At 34.8% G+C, this 15,085-nt stretch overlaps 1 protein-coding gene across 1 annotated transcript in view; it reads right to left on the reverse strand.

Annotated features, from left to right (window-relative positions):
* The window catches only part of CCDC102B (coiled-coil domain containing 102B), a 170,690-nt gene that overhangs the window by 125,098 nt on the left and 30,507 nt on the right, over positions 1 to 15,085 (reverse strand). The window lies entirely within an intron of this gene.

A 15,085-nucleotide genomic window follows, 5' to 3' on the forward strand; every position in this document is an offset into this window, starting at 1 on the left:
AAAAAAAAAAAAAAAAAAAAAAAAAAAAAAAGATAACATTGAAACTGCTTTTGGTCTCACAGTGTCAAAGTTTTTATTCCCCCCAAATCAGCAGATTTTTATTTATAGTCTGTTTACAGTTGAAAACTACTATAATGAATATTCATTAAACTGAAGACATTGTAAAGCACTAGAAATCACTATCCTAATAACCAGGGGAAGGATTTTTAAGTTTTCACACTTCTCTGTTTCTTGAGGTCACAATTAATAGTCTTAAGGGAAATATCATTAATGGCCTAGCCTATGCTGTAACCTTAATTTAAGATAATCAAGATTTCTGAATTAATTTATCTAATCCACATTCAGAAGTAATTAAATATATTAACAAAAAGCCATGTTACTAAGCCATATAATATAATTATCTAACAACTGAATTTATTTACTCTTCAGACACAACTAGACAGAAGCTTTGTCAAGAATGTATGAAATGTTCCTCAGATTTCAAAATAAAAATTGGTAAAATGAGTTTATTTTTATAGCACAAAACAGATACTTATCAGAAGTACTAACAGATGTTTATCAGAATATTATTGACAAGTACTATTAACAAGTTATTATTAACTCCCAATTATGAGACGATTCAAAGAGATTAAGATTAAAAACTGTGAAAATGAAAGGTTACAGTTCTTTCCACTGAGATGAAAAAAGAAATGCTGATATAAAAAAGTCAAAATTTTAAGAACTTTACAATTTTCTATTCTGTGAGAACTCAAATCAATTATTTGATAGAAGTAGAGACAGTCAACAGCGTAAGTTACTTCTTCATGGAAGAAACAGGATAAGCTAACAAGGCATTAGAAAGAGCCAGAGAGGTGTACCTTTTCAGATATTGGTTACTTTTATTTTAAAATACATTTCTGGAAAATAATGAAAAGCTACTGAACATGAAGTAAAGAGAATGGGTGTTACAGCATCAGAGTGTAACAATACAATTATCTATATAAATCACATAGTAAACTTGTCTGCTCCAACCTTATTTCTGCGCAAATAAAAACAATTAGAAAGTATGAAGTTAAAGAGGCTCATTCAGATTTTCAGAGAAAAGTAGAAATGCTTTCTGAGACTCTCTAGTAAGAACAAAAATCATATTTGATAGAAAATAATAAGTGATTGTTTACTGACAATAATATTTTTCCAGATATTTCTCTAGCTAGAATTCCATATATGATAAATCAGAGGATTCCCCAAAAGAATTAGTGAAGGGGGTGGGGGATGTTTGTGAAGAAAACAAAGTGGTTTTTATCTCCACAAGCTTCATCTTCTCATGATGAACAAGACAAACAGCCGTGCTGATGTCTCAAACAGTTTCTATGTATAAATCAAACCACAATCATAAGCTTTTTCATTTGAAAATGAAGTCCATAATGTCCAATCCCTAAGATTATTTAGATATGGGCACTTCATGAACTAATGTTGCATCTAAATACTAAACTATAATCGCTGGAATAAATAGGAAATCAAAGACAAAAGAACTAAGACATTACAAGAAAATACTGTATTAGCAAATTAAATAGATCTATCTCTAAGTTCCATTTCTAAACCAATTCACATACTGTATGGTAACCACCAACCGTATGAATTTAAATAAGAGGAAATGCTGGATTCTTCACCTGGGACGGGGTAATCCTGGTTATATGCACAAACTGGGGGATGAGAGGCTGGAGACCAGCCTCATGGAAAGAGATCTTGGGGTTTGGGTTGATGGCAAGTTAAATATGAGAAAACAGTGTGCCCTGGCAGACAAAAGGGCTAACTATGTCCCAGGGTGCATCAAGCACAGCATAGCTCTCTGGTTGAGGGAGGTGATTGTCCCAATCTACACTGCACTGGTGTGGCCCCACCTCGAGTATTGTGTGCAGTTTTGGGCACCTCAATATAAGAAAGAGCATGATCAAGATGGTGAAATGTCTTAAGGGCAAGAATTGTCAGGAGCAGCTGAGGTCACTTAGTTTGTTCAGTTTAAAGTAAAGAAAGCTGCCTGAGGGGTGACCTGACCTCACTGCTGCCTACAACTTCCTCAAGGGGGAGGTGCTGATCTCTCTCTGGTGACCAGCGGCGGGACATGAGGAAATTACATGAAGCTGCATCAGGGGAAATCCAGACTGGACATTAGGAAAAGTTTCTTCACTGAGAGGGTGGTTGATGACTGGAATAAGACCCCCAAGGAAGTAGTCAGGGCACTAAGCCTGTCAGAACTCAAGGAGTGTCTGGATAACACTCTTAGTCATACGGTTTATCTTTAAGACGTCTGTCCATCTCACTCAGACGAGGGAGAAAAGTTACTTAGATTTGTAAATCCTCAATGGATTGGACAATGGTGAGACAAGTCTCAAAGTTCAGACACATTAACTTCCCACAATGTACTAACTGGATACATAATAATTGGCTAAGTATATAACGAGTTATGGCAAGTGCCTTGCATTATTTCATGGTAGGGAGGGACAAGGGTAGAAAGAAAAGGAGGGAGATAGAGAGAATAGAGAAATAGAGATCACTGGTCCAGGTTCCTGCATTGGTCCCGTTAAAGTTTATCAGGGATGCATCTGTCTTCTTCATGTCTTTTTTTTTTTTCTTTCTCTCCTTCACTCCTTGCCACCCCCCACCCCCAATTTATACACGCTTTCCTTGGGTCTGTCCCCAGGGTTGACCCACATACGTGCATATCTCATGTATGAGGAAGGATAAGGTGCTTCATGGGATGATGTAATCAGCATGATCTTGTTAATCTTTATTAGCATACTCAGGGGTGTCAACTTTAATATGCATTTCACAGATAATGAAGCAAAGGTCATTCACCAGACAGATGGCCCCTGAAACTTTGCAAGATGCACCAGAACAGAACCATCCTGTCTCCACAGGGCTCCCTGCTCCATCTGCATCCTGTGCCATCCCGGCAGCCTTATCAGCTCCAAACTCCACACTGTCCACCCAGTGACTATGGTTTCTCTACTTGGGAGTGTTTGAGACATTCCTTGGCTTGGAGGATCTCTGCTCCCCGCCATCCCTTATCTCTCTTAGGCTGTTTTTTCTTGCAGGCTTGTTTTTCTCAGGCCCCATTTCAGGGAGCTATAAATCATCTCTCACACAGTCCTGCAAGGAGCAAGGAGTAGGATGGGATCCTTATGGATCCCTTTCAACTTAAGATCTTTTATGATTCTATGACTCTGAATACAGAGGATGAGTACCAACTACTTCACTTAGAAATGTCAATTGTCAAAGAGTTAAAAACTGAACAGATTATGTCTAAAGACATTTTATTCTACCAACAAAAGATACTTCCTCAGGCTAATCCTTTTCATCATGGATTATTTGCTTTCCTTAACAAACAAAACAAGAACAACAAATGAGCAACTCTCCTCACACACACTTCAACAGAATTCCTAAAACTTTGGCCAGTCTTAACATCATGATACACTGTTGGAGGGTACTCTTGGGAGAGAACTCTGAAACAGTTCTTAAAACAGGCCTTTGATCTAAGATTAGGCAAACTAGCACGTAAGAAACTAATATATTCCTTTCATACTTTGTATTATAAAGGCAGACTAAGTGGGAATGAATTTTATCTTTTTAAACAATTATGCTATTCAGCAGTTGTCTTTACGTTATGGACTTGTCCTTGTATGAAAAGACTTGAGATTATTTACCAAGCTAAATTCCTTAGAATGTGATTAAACAAGGAATCAGTGAAGGATAATTTTGTACCCTTGTTTTTGGGTTTGGGCTTTTTTGGCATGGTCTGCCCACTGGTGATGGAGTACAAATGATATCTCCAAAGCACAAAGGCAATGTTAGATGATCACATGTTCCTAATGAGGTCTTTCGAATTCACTGAATTTCTGTAAAATAACTGGAAATGAAGGGATCATAGACCTCTATTTAGCACCAAATCTTTTTTTTCTCCCTCCCCTCAAATTGTGCAGATTTATAGTTGCTCAAATACCATCTACTGGACTACAATTAAAAAAAAAAAAAAAAAAAAAAAATCCTAAATAAATATGCAAGCACAACGTCTTACAAGTACATATAAAAGATCTGGAACATGAGAAACTCCTGTGTTCCTGCAAAGCATCTGCCAAAAGACACAACTCAAATTCTAAGCCTGAAAGTTTGCCTTTTCACAGTGATGACACTAATGGATATCAATTCATTTTTGGCAGACTTCAAGTAGAGAGAAAGCCATCCAAGGCTCAATTTCAGTCAGGCAATTAAGCACAAGATGACTACCAAGCTAAAATTTGATGTCAAAGATAAATTTACTTATCTCTGTGTCTGCAAAATTTCAAGATGTCTGCAAGCTCCAGTAAGGTTAAATTTAAATATTCAATATGCAATATACAATATACATAAAAAGCTCCATAATGAAGTCAGAAAAAAACTACTAACGTACCACATCATGAATAGGCAATTTTGTTATAATTAATTTTACCATATACCATTGTCCAGTAAAGTGCTAGAACTCATATTTTCTGGAATACTGATTTTCAGAGTGTTAGTAATCAGAATTGGTTTGTTATTCATTAGAATTCTCCCAAACTATTCCTTATGCTTATTCCAAATAACACTTTTCGTATAATGCTCTCATAGGAAGCATTTGAACTCTTTTTCATTTTTGGCAAAGAATGTGCAAAATAAGTGAGGTGCCAGATCTCAACTTTCAGATTTCAAGTCAGACTGTAACTTCAGAAAGTCATCATGTGTGATTTTTTCACTCCCAGTTAAAAAGATCAACCTTCTCTTGAGTAGACATAATTTGTCTCCCACACCTGTGCAATGCATTCCCAATCTCACACCCCAAAACGCCAGTCAGGACCCTTACAGCTCCAGAAGTTCAGCTGGCAGCACTCAAGGCCAGCTAGCTGATGTGAGCTGTTGTAAAGAGCTGGAAGAAGACTCAGCAGAGGGAAGTCTCTCCTTGTCTCAGGGCTGATTTTAATCTGAAAATTCTAGATCCCATCCTTGATGGAGCTATGTTGCAAATATTTACATATTTGCATTTAAAACAGACAGGAGACATTCATATGGATGTAATCCAGATTGCAGAAAACAGCTTTGATATTGTTTTATGAGGAACACAGGTGTCCTTGAACTGACTAGTTTCATCTTTCTATCTGAAATTTTCAACATATTTTATCTTGAAGCAAATAAAATTAATTATGTGTCAAATTATATGTTTTAACTCATTTAGTGGTAAACTGAAATATTGCTATTAAAAAAAAAATGGAGCAGAATTTATTATTTTTTAAGAATGAAAATATCTGAAAATTGCTGACCATGTATTTGGTGGTAACATCTTTGTGAATTAATCTTCCTAAAGTAAAGGAGAATGCAGATATTTATTTTAATTGAGATTTTAAAAATATTATTTTAATATTATCAACATTACTTTTTCAGAATTTTTATATTCCATAGTGATAATCTAATCAAATGATTACAATCTTTAAGCAGGATACTTCTGTCATGCAGAATAGTGAGCATGTGTAAAGATACATGTTGATATTTGCAGAACAAAATATTCAAAGGAAAAATATTTGCTGCTTCCAAGATTTTTCCAATGACATACATGAATCCAGTTTTACTAATCAATTGTTATTCAGTCATATTTTTAATACACCTTAAGCAACTCAACTCTTTAAGCAGTATGTAAACTGCATGTATCAAGTGTGAAAAATATTTCCTATGCAAGTTCAGCCTCTTGTTCCATTAATTATCTTCACTCTCTTAATTTAATTAGAAACGAAAACATGTTAATGGTTTAATGACTGCTCATTATAGAAGCAACATTATGTTCATTACAAAGGTGTCAGAAAACCCGTTAATGTACAATATTTTCTATGGGTTTTAGTGGTATATTGGAATACGTAAAAAAAAGAAAACTGGGTCAATTTTACACATTTATTTTAAAGTAGTTAGAAATTACAACGTTATACTCTCTTGCTGTTCACCTTACTTCAAAGATGAAATTCACAGCAATAAAGTCTCATTCAAGAATGACATTACTGTTTTTCTAATTGAAATTCTTCTAACTTCTAAGCATTATATTTTTACATAAGAGATGAAAGTACATTCATAGAAAACATATAAACTTAAAGACTTTGGAAAGTTGATTTTCTATCATTCATGTCATTCTTCCAAAATGAGCAGTGAGACTAAAGCAAAGCAAAAAAACAGGTCTAGAATTAAGTTAGGAAAAAAGAAGCAAAATTAAGTATTTCATGTCATGATCTCTTTAATGTAATTTTCTGCAAAAAATCTTGCTGGGTTATAGTCTCTCAGAATGCACCCAAGTCAGCTCAGCCCTCTTTGAAATGTTGCAAGAAAGGTCTTTGTAAAACCTGGTGCTTTAGCTTCCAGAAAATATTAAATGCAGTGACTAAAGGCAATGTTAGACATTAACTCAGATTTTTGAGAATATATTCCTCTCATTAAACCAAATCAAAATGAAAGAAAACAAAAAAGCTTGAGGGATCTGTTTTCCTCTAGAAACAAGATTTGGAATGTTGTTTTTTAAAAAAACACACCAACCTTATTTTCCTCCTTTAGAGGAAGGCTCCCCACCTTTAGAGAAAGTAACTTTTTCACTTAAAAAAAAATACTTACATATGCTGATGGGCTCTGCAGATTGTTTTATAACTGTATAACTAGAGCTGCTCTGAGATATACCTAGCACCCCTCACTGAGCTTGAATGCACCCCAGATCATTTGATCTACTCCATGTGACAGTTTCAAAAGGCTGCAAATCTCCTCATCCATTGTGCAAGTAACCTGTGCAGACCTGCTTTCCTTTCCACTACATAGCCAGGGAAAACAAGCGTTCTGAGAACTAATACAACAAGATGAGGAAATCAGCTAGATGAACTTTTCTCAGTAAGGGAGTTGAGCCATATGCTATTGGAAACGCAACACAATGCAAACATTCAAAAAGTGTTAGCTGTTTCGAACTGAGCTAATGAAATTTTTGTGCTTATATATGCATACATAAAATATATACATATATGTATATAGACATAGACATGTTCCTCTGTTCCTTTAAAGAGATTCTGGTATTTAAAAAAGAAAATTTTTCTACCCTTCATTACATGAAAATTATATACCCTTTAAGTTAATCTAAAGTTAAAGTTCTACTAAATATTTTAGATGCTCTCAGGTGAAAATACAGATTCTGATTTATAAAGGAATTAAAAGCTTAATAAACAATTTGCAACATGTGAAAAAAATGTGAATATTTTCACTCCATAAAATGTCTCCACAAACTTACACTGACTTTTACTTTTCAATAGGAAGACCAGAATAATGGTGGAGGTATAGAGTGAGGTCAAGGTACTACCCCTGAAGTGCATAATTGCTAAAGGTGAATGGTGGAAATGAAGTATGGTGTAGTGACCTTTTTAAACAGGATAATTACTTTTTAGAGGTAACTTACACCATTTTATGACTAACATGAAAGACAGAGCCCTGAGAAAAACAGACACAGAAAGAGGAACTCCTCCTGGTACAGTTCATTAGCAGGAAAATCTTAATGCTCTAGTTCAGTTTAAGGCAACATAACAGTAGCTGATTTTCCTTCCCTTTAGTCAAGGGAAGATGGAGTAGGATGGAGGACAACAGTTAACCTGTCTACTCATTTTCAATGGGAGTAATCACAGCAAAAATTACAATGATGAAGATGACATGTATCAGTTAATATGTTTTCAGATGGAAAACGGAAAAATTTCCACACACCCTTCAGGAGCAAGTGAGATAAGAAAGGAGCAGGTTTTGTTTGGTTTTAGCGCAAAGTTTTGTTAGGTCTCCATAAAGCTTGCAAAAAGGTAGGAAAGCGTACGTAGAGAGTTATGATCTCCAGATTTCTAAAGGCAGCATTTGAAATAGAGAAGGACAGAACACAAAAAGCTGTAGTTTTGACAATGATACTGATAATGGTATCAAAAATAAAAAATGCCAATGCAACCAGAAATTCTCTCTGCAAAAAGGTTTTCCTTTTACAAATCTGGTACCTTTTATCAACAGCATTTTCTGAGAAAGATTCTCCAAACATCTTAAATAAAAGTTGTTCATACAAGGTAATTCACATTACATACAAGGCTTTTTCCACACAGCAGAACTAACCGAAAACAGGAGAGTTTCAGTTATTTAGAATCTGAACCTTACTCAACCACATCAAAACATTAACATCTAATGCTATCTGTCTTCATACTAATAATCTACAGGCAAACAAAATATAGCCTACAGACTTGTGACCCAGAGAAGCAAGAATTCCTGTTTAAACTAATGAAACCTTTGGCAGCATCACTCAAATACCTGTAAAATATCTGTTTCAGCTTGCACAGATAAAAAATGAAAATTTAAAATCAATATGCTTTTTTGTGCTTTAAATGACTGCACAGGGCTTTTTTTTTTTTTTTTTTTTTTTTTTTTTTTTTTTTTTTTTCAATTTTAAGATTCTTAATATCCTCACTATATCATGTATGAAGGTCATTTCCACTCATCTACAATACAAATTATTCTACAAACTTAAAGAGACACATTGAACTGAAAGTTTAATAAGCCACAGGTTGATTATGAATTAAGGATCATGTCACCCTTCTAAAAAAGAAAACCTATTGAAATAACTATAAAGCTTTATAAATAAACTAGTGAGTTTGACTCTTACAGATCTTTTCCCTGCAGTTACTTACAAAACTCAGAACAAGAAAGCTCTTTGTTTCTGAAGTAAATGTAACTCAGACTGGAATACTCTCAAAAAAAGTCATATCCAATGACCTTTTCAAAGCCGGAGCCAAGACCTCAAGTGTTATGCAGTTTTATCAATCACCTTCCAAGTTATTGCCCGTTAACAAGAAATGCAAGGACAGAGACTCTGCCATTTCACAGTGGTAGTTTTGTTTATTTATGAGATGTCATCAATTTATAAAGTATTTAATGTGCTGCAGCTGCTAGAAGGAATGGCAAAAGTGAAGTTTTCTTAAATATGGCATCTAGGGTAGGTTGGATCAAATGAGTTAAAAAAGTTGTGAGGAGTCTACTATCAAGTGTAAGCACTGTGAAACATTGTTACTATTCATAACATAATACTGGCTCTGAAGCTCTTTTATCAATGGTCTAAAAGGAATGGTATCAAACTGTTAAAGATAGTCTCGGCACAACTGGGAGAAAAAAAAAAAAAAAAAAAAAGATAAGGAAAAATCTGATCCAGACAGAAGCATCTTCAAAGAGATACTATATACAAACAGAAGAGATCAGTTAGATTTCTGAATCTGATTCTCTGAAATCCCTTTTGGTTTTAGGGCAGAAGTGTCTACAGAACTTGGAAGATGTCAGTGGTTACATTCCACTGCATATCTCCCGTTGGGAAAGGTGTAAGAGGAAGACAGTCTTCACATAAGCAAGGCACCCATGTACAAGTGGATAGGAAACACTTTCAAGAATCTTCCGTACCTGCAGTATACCCTTTATTTTGGTTGGGGGCTGGTGGTGGTGGTGTTTATGGTTTGTATTTGGTTTGAGATTTCTCCCGCTGGAAGTCTCTAAGAGCTTGGTGTCAACTGCAAAAGCTCCTAAGGTCTGAAAAGAAACTCATCAGCTTGCCTGCTTCCAAGCCCAGCACTGCTGTCCACAGGCGTGGTGCGCTGACAAGCAAAACTATTACTCACTATGTGTGACACTAGGCAGTTTTGCAATGATTATTTACAGTGTATGTGACTGTTTCTAGAATTCTTTTCCTTTTTCATCTAAAAGAAGTAATCAAAGACTACCATAATCCATAGCACTCCTTCCACAGGAAAGGGAAGACAAATGTTGTCTACCTTTTTATTTGACAAGTACTTCAATATTCAATATAGGAAAAAATAAATTTACTCTGCTTTTTCTCTTATTGTGAGCAGGTCTGCCAAGAACACCATTTAGTCCATCAGAAACTATACTGAAAGCATGATAAATGTTATTGTGCCTGACAATATCTTGAGACACCAAGCCCTGCAACAAATTGAACTTTTTAATGAATGCTTATATTCATAACAATGCATGTAGCTGAGCACCAGCATGTTTAGTAATCAAATATTTCTTCCTTCTGGTACTACTGAAATGTTTAAGTCTGCTGCAAGCTGATATCATTGCACTATGTTGACATTAAAAGAAAAGTTGCTGATTTACTAGCATTTATTTTTCTCTTCCCCATCTGCACACAGATAAAACTCTCTTGTGTGTATGACTAATTTACTACAAGTGATTTATGCAGGAATATAAGTTGTCCATAGATACATAAAAATCTTAAAGGCTGAAACTTTACAACAATGACAAATAATATGTTCAGAGATGCATAGATAAGTTTGAGAAAAGGAAAATGCTGGGAACAACATGAGAAAAATTACCCTTGATCTCACAGATCTTTATTTCCATGTTGTTTCCGGCACTGCTTTTCTCAGTTTCTTTCCAGTTCAAGTTGATATGGACGATGTATTACATTAAAATAAATGTTAAATTCTTCACTGACAGAAGAGGAATAGTGTCCATCTTAAATAATATTTAATGCAACTTTAACAGTCCACATTTACATGTATATCAGGACATGATAGTTCTGACATTTCAGATGCTGTTTGCTGCACTGATTAAAATGTAGCATCTCCATGGATCATAATGTTCTGGTGAAGCCCCATTTAAAACAGTGAATTCACATGAAAAATTGTTTAACCAGCCACCTGCTGTTCAGGAGAACCCACTATGCATTCAAGGAGGAAAGATTTTCTGTCAATGAGTATCAGAGAAAATTATCCATAATGCCTGTCCAAAATTCTACTTGCACAAATTACCTGAAAATAATTTAAAAATTCAGAGTAACTACTTTTACTTATCTAAACTGTTGAGATCAGTAAAGAGAGTACCAACACATCATGCACTCATTTTTACTGTAAAATTACAGGACGATGACTAAACAAATACTGAAAGCTTCTTCCTGTGTAGTAGCCGCCTTCACTTTAATCACAAATCATAAAAAGATTGAGACTAGTGGAATATCCAAACTGTCAGTATGTACAAAGCTGTATAGTACTACTTACTTATTTCACTTTTTCATACATGAATAACATAAAAATATCTATGAAATGAGTTGGAACTAGAAAGAACTGTTAGAATAAAGATATAAAATCACATGCTATAAATAAAATATCTGATAGCCATAAGATGTAAGGACAATCCTGTCATGTAGACATTTTGTAGGCTTGACAGAAAATATTTTTAAAATATGAGAGTATGATTATTTTTTTTCTGATACTTCTTGTGCTATTTTAAGCTGCCTCTTCTCCCACATAATGTCTACTTTCATATTTACATAATTACATGATTCCCCTTAGAGCTCTACTATCTCAGATTTAGTATAATATTAAATAAATAAAAAATTCTGTATCCCCACTAGCCCCCAAAATAGATTTTACTGTTGATGGAGAAGAACAGTAAATCTATCAGGTAAGCTATGATCTAGCAAGTAATTAGAGTTAGGATTTAAAACTGAAGGGAAGTAGTTGGTTTCCTTCTGAAATATTTGTCCACCAAATGAAACTGAAAGATAAAAAAATCTGCCTTGGTTACACCTTCAGGAGAAAGAAGTCTGCACTTGTACTATCTTCAGGCCAAAAAAAAAAATAAAAAATTATACAATGTATTTGCCAGCACCCAACACTTAGTGGTAACCATATTGACTGAAAGATTGTCCTATCAGAAACTGAAAATACATTTTACATAGGCAATACAATGCAGCGTTTACATCACTACAATTAATTATTAAGAAGCTTGCTATCAGTATATTTAATTTTGCAGCTAAACCAAATGATCCTTAACAAGACTAGATCCACTTAAAAACATCTACAATTTCTTCAAGACACAACAATCCCATAAAGCTGTGATACTTAATTCTACACCACCTACTCATAAGAGTCTGAAATATAGTATCCTGAAATATATTACTCCTTTTTAGCAATAACTAAACAAATAACTAATTTTTCCAAAAGAATTCAGAGCCCTTGTCATTCTGATTGTATCTCTTTAGTATTTCTCTACTCGCTGGTGATCACTATAGCAATACACTCTGCAAAACAGTTCAAATGCAACAATAATATACTTTTTCTCTGAAATAAATAAGCTTTATGAAGTGCTGCTGCCAATTCATTAGTGTACATAATCAGAAGCTACAGACTAACAAAGAATTTATACAAAGCACCTGTGTACTTAACCCTAAACTAATATGAAAACCAGCTTTCCAGAAGACCAAGTGTATCAAGATATCAATCATAAATTAAATTAAAACAAAAAAGACCACCAAACAAAGACTCTAATTCAATGTTTTTGTTTTGTTTGGTTTCTCATATATCTATAATAACAATCTGATAGAAGAAATATATTCTTGAAATACTGAAATTAAAATTCACACTATGTGGAAAAATCACACATCTCTTGTCTCTTAATTTAGTGAAAGTATCAAGGGGGAAAGAGATGATGACATATGTTCTAATAGCTACATAACATTAAATAAGTTTTCCAGACAAGAATACTGAAGAACAAAATCTTCTTACATAAGAAAACAGTTCCATTGAGATAAAAGTCAAATGGTAAACCATTTGTAGGCTGTCTTGGAAACTGAGGGGCTTTCATTCATGGACTAAAGAGAACAAATACATAAATGCTTTATTCATTTTAATATCCAGACAATATATCAAACATGTCCACATGCCCTGATCAACTAAGTTACTAATGCACATGAAACATGAACCATGTACTTTATTCAGAACAGAACTCAGCAATGTGTAGTTCAAGATGAAAACCTCATACATTGCCAGTCCACACAAACACCTGGCAATTTTCTTATCAGTAAAGTGTGTTTCAGCTGAGAGAAGCAGAGAAAAAACTGATTACTTGGTCACATATATATAAAAAACAGTATACTTGATTATTATGAGCACTAATGCATCTTCTATATGCAAATTCAATTAGTGAAAGGAACAAAAATAATAAAAACTAAACATGGCCATCTTTATCAATCTTGCAAAATAAAAAGATATCAGCCTAATCTCAGTCTTAACTCTCAATGCAGTTTTATCTCATATTTGCTATTCAATATTTCAGTATTTTATGACCATTCCTGGCTGGGAAGCTTTCATATTGTATGCCTATTTGCAGTCAAAAAGGTAGCAGGCCATATATTTGCATATTTCAAAAGAAAATATTTGGGTAAGAACCATTCCTGAATTTTGTCATCGATATTGATATTGACTGAATTTCTAAGTAGCCTAGATTAAATAATCACAGTGAGTACATTCTCAAGGTTGAAGTTGGAAGTGTTCTCATTTAAGTCTCATCTTGAGTTTCTGAGTATTGTCTCAGTGATCCAATATTTGGGAACTCATAGGAACCCTTTGAGGTGCTTGTGGGTACCTGTTGCTGCCACATAAGAAGCCACTGAAGTAACTGGCCCTTAACTATTAGAATCTTGGACCCAGACAGAGCTTCAGGAGGAGGATGGATCTCTGCAAGTGTCAGGCTGCAGTGAGTGCCCTGAGCCTCTTGCTGGACACATGAGGAGGTGTGTAACTGTCAAGGGACTGTGCTCCCTTGTGAAAGACCTGTGAGAAGAGGCCACCAGACCGCACAGCATCAGAGAAGATGAGAAACACATGGACTAGATCTTCTCTGAGACCCTGCAGGTTCAATAACATGAACTGTCAAATGTAGGGAAGGGACAGAAAGAGCTTATGCCTACAAAGCTGGAAAGTGGAAACTCCCATAATGATGAAGGCTGGAAGCTTGTGACTTCTTACACTAGGAAGAAGGTTTATGCCCCACCTGATGACCTGCACTTTCAGAACAGGTTCACTGCCCCCACAGTTGATGAGAAGACTCTCCAATGAGGGAGCCTGAGCCACTCAGGATCACTAGAAAGTAGTGGTGAATAATAGCAATAGGAGACTCCCTATTGCAGGGAATGGGGACATCTGTCTGCTGATGGGACTTGTCAGAGGGAGGTTTGCTTCTTGCTGTTTGCTGCATCTTAGATAGAATGAATGCCCCCACAAGAAATATGAAAATCTCAATTTCTAAATTAGGAAGAAGAAATCTCTACAGGATGTCTGAGTTCTGTTCCTCCTACATTTTGACATATTTGCCATAACGTTTTACTTTTTTTAAGCTGGTTTAATCATATGTCTCAGTTACAAATATCCCATTTATCAAGATATTAGGAAGTATCCTGGAATTTTCCTCTCTTCCCCCATAAGATGGATATGATAAGTGAGACCTATTTACTTACTGAAAAAATTTAATTGTAATTAAATTACTACTAATAAATGGTCCATCAAGTCATTGTTCCTTTAAAATTGACACTATTGCTTAAAAGAAAATACTCATATTTTCTTTTTTTTTTTATATATACTAAGCCCATATATACTTATATAATTTTATGCAGACACATCAGTTGACCTTATAGCTATACTATATTATGGACAACAGTAGATGTACTGAAAGGTTTTATTACTTGAAGAAAAAGTGGAGGATATTTTATCAATGGCAATTCCCCATCTGTTCCTTTTCATTCTGCAAAGAGCATTGTAGAATCACAGAATGGTTGAGGTTGGAAGGGACCTCCAGAAGTCATTTGGTCCAAACCCCCTTGCTTAAGAAACACCACCAAAATCAAATCTTTATGTTTCACGAACAAGCAAGGGAAAATGGGACTCTCGACATTCACACCAAAAAGATATTGTTTGTTTGCTTTACAAACAGTAGCATGATTTTCTTGCAGTTGATTGGATTGCAAGAGAACACAGCAGGAGTGACAGTGGTAATAGATTAAACAAATTGTGTTAAAAAAACTAAGTAAATGGCAAAGACTGTTTTAGGCATAGGGATTATAGTAATTATTTCTCCTAATTTAATTTGAAAACTCAAAGGGCAGCTGGTTTGGAGCATTCTTAACCAAAAAGATCTGAAACTGAACATGAGCTTTCATCCCTTAATTTGCCTCAGTGACATTTTAGCTTTATGAGAAAAAAAAAAAAAAAAAAGA

Source organism: Athene cunicularia, assembly GCF_003259725.1.
Source record: "Athene cunicularia isolate RWA chromosome 2 unlocalized genomic scaffold, athCun1 chr2_part1, whole genome shotgun sequence".
Taxonomy (NCBI): domain Eukaryota; kingdom Metazoa; phylum Chordata; class Aves; order Strigiformes; family Strigidae; genus Athene; species Athene cunicularia.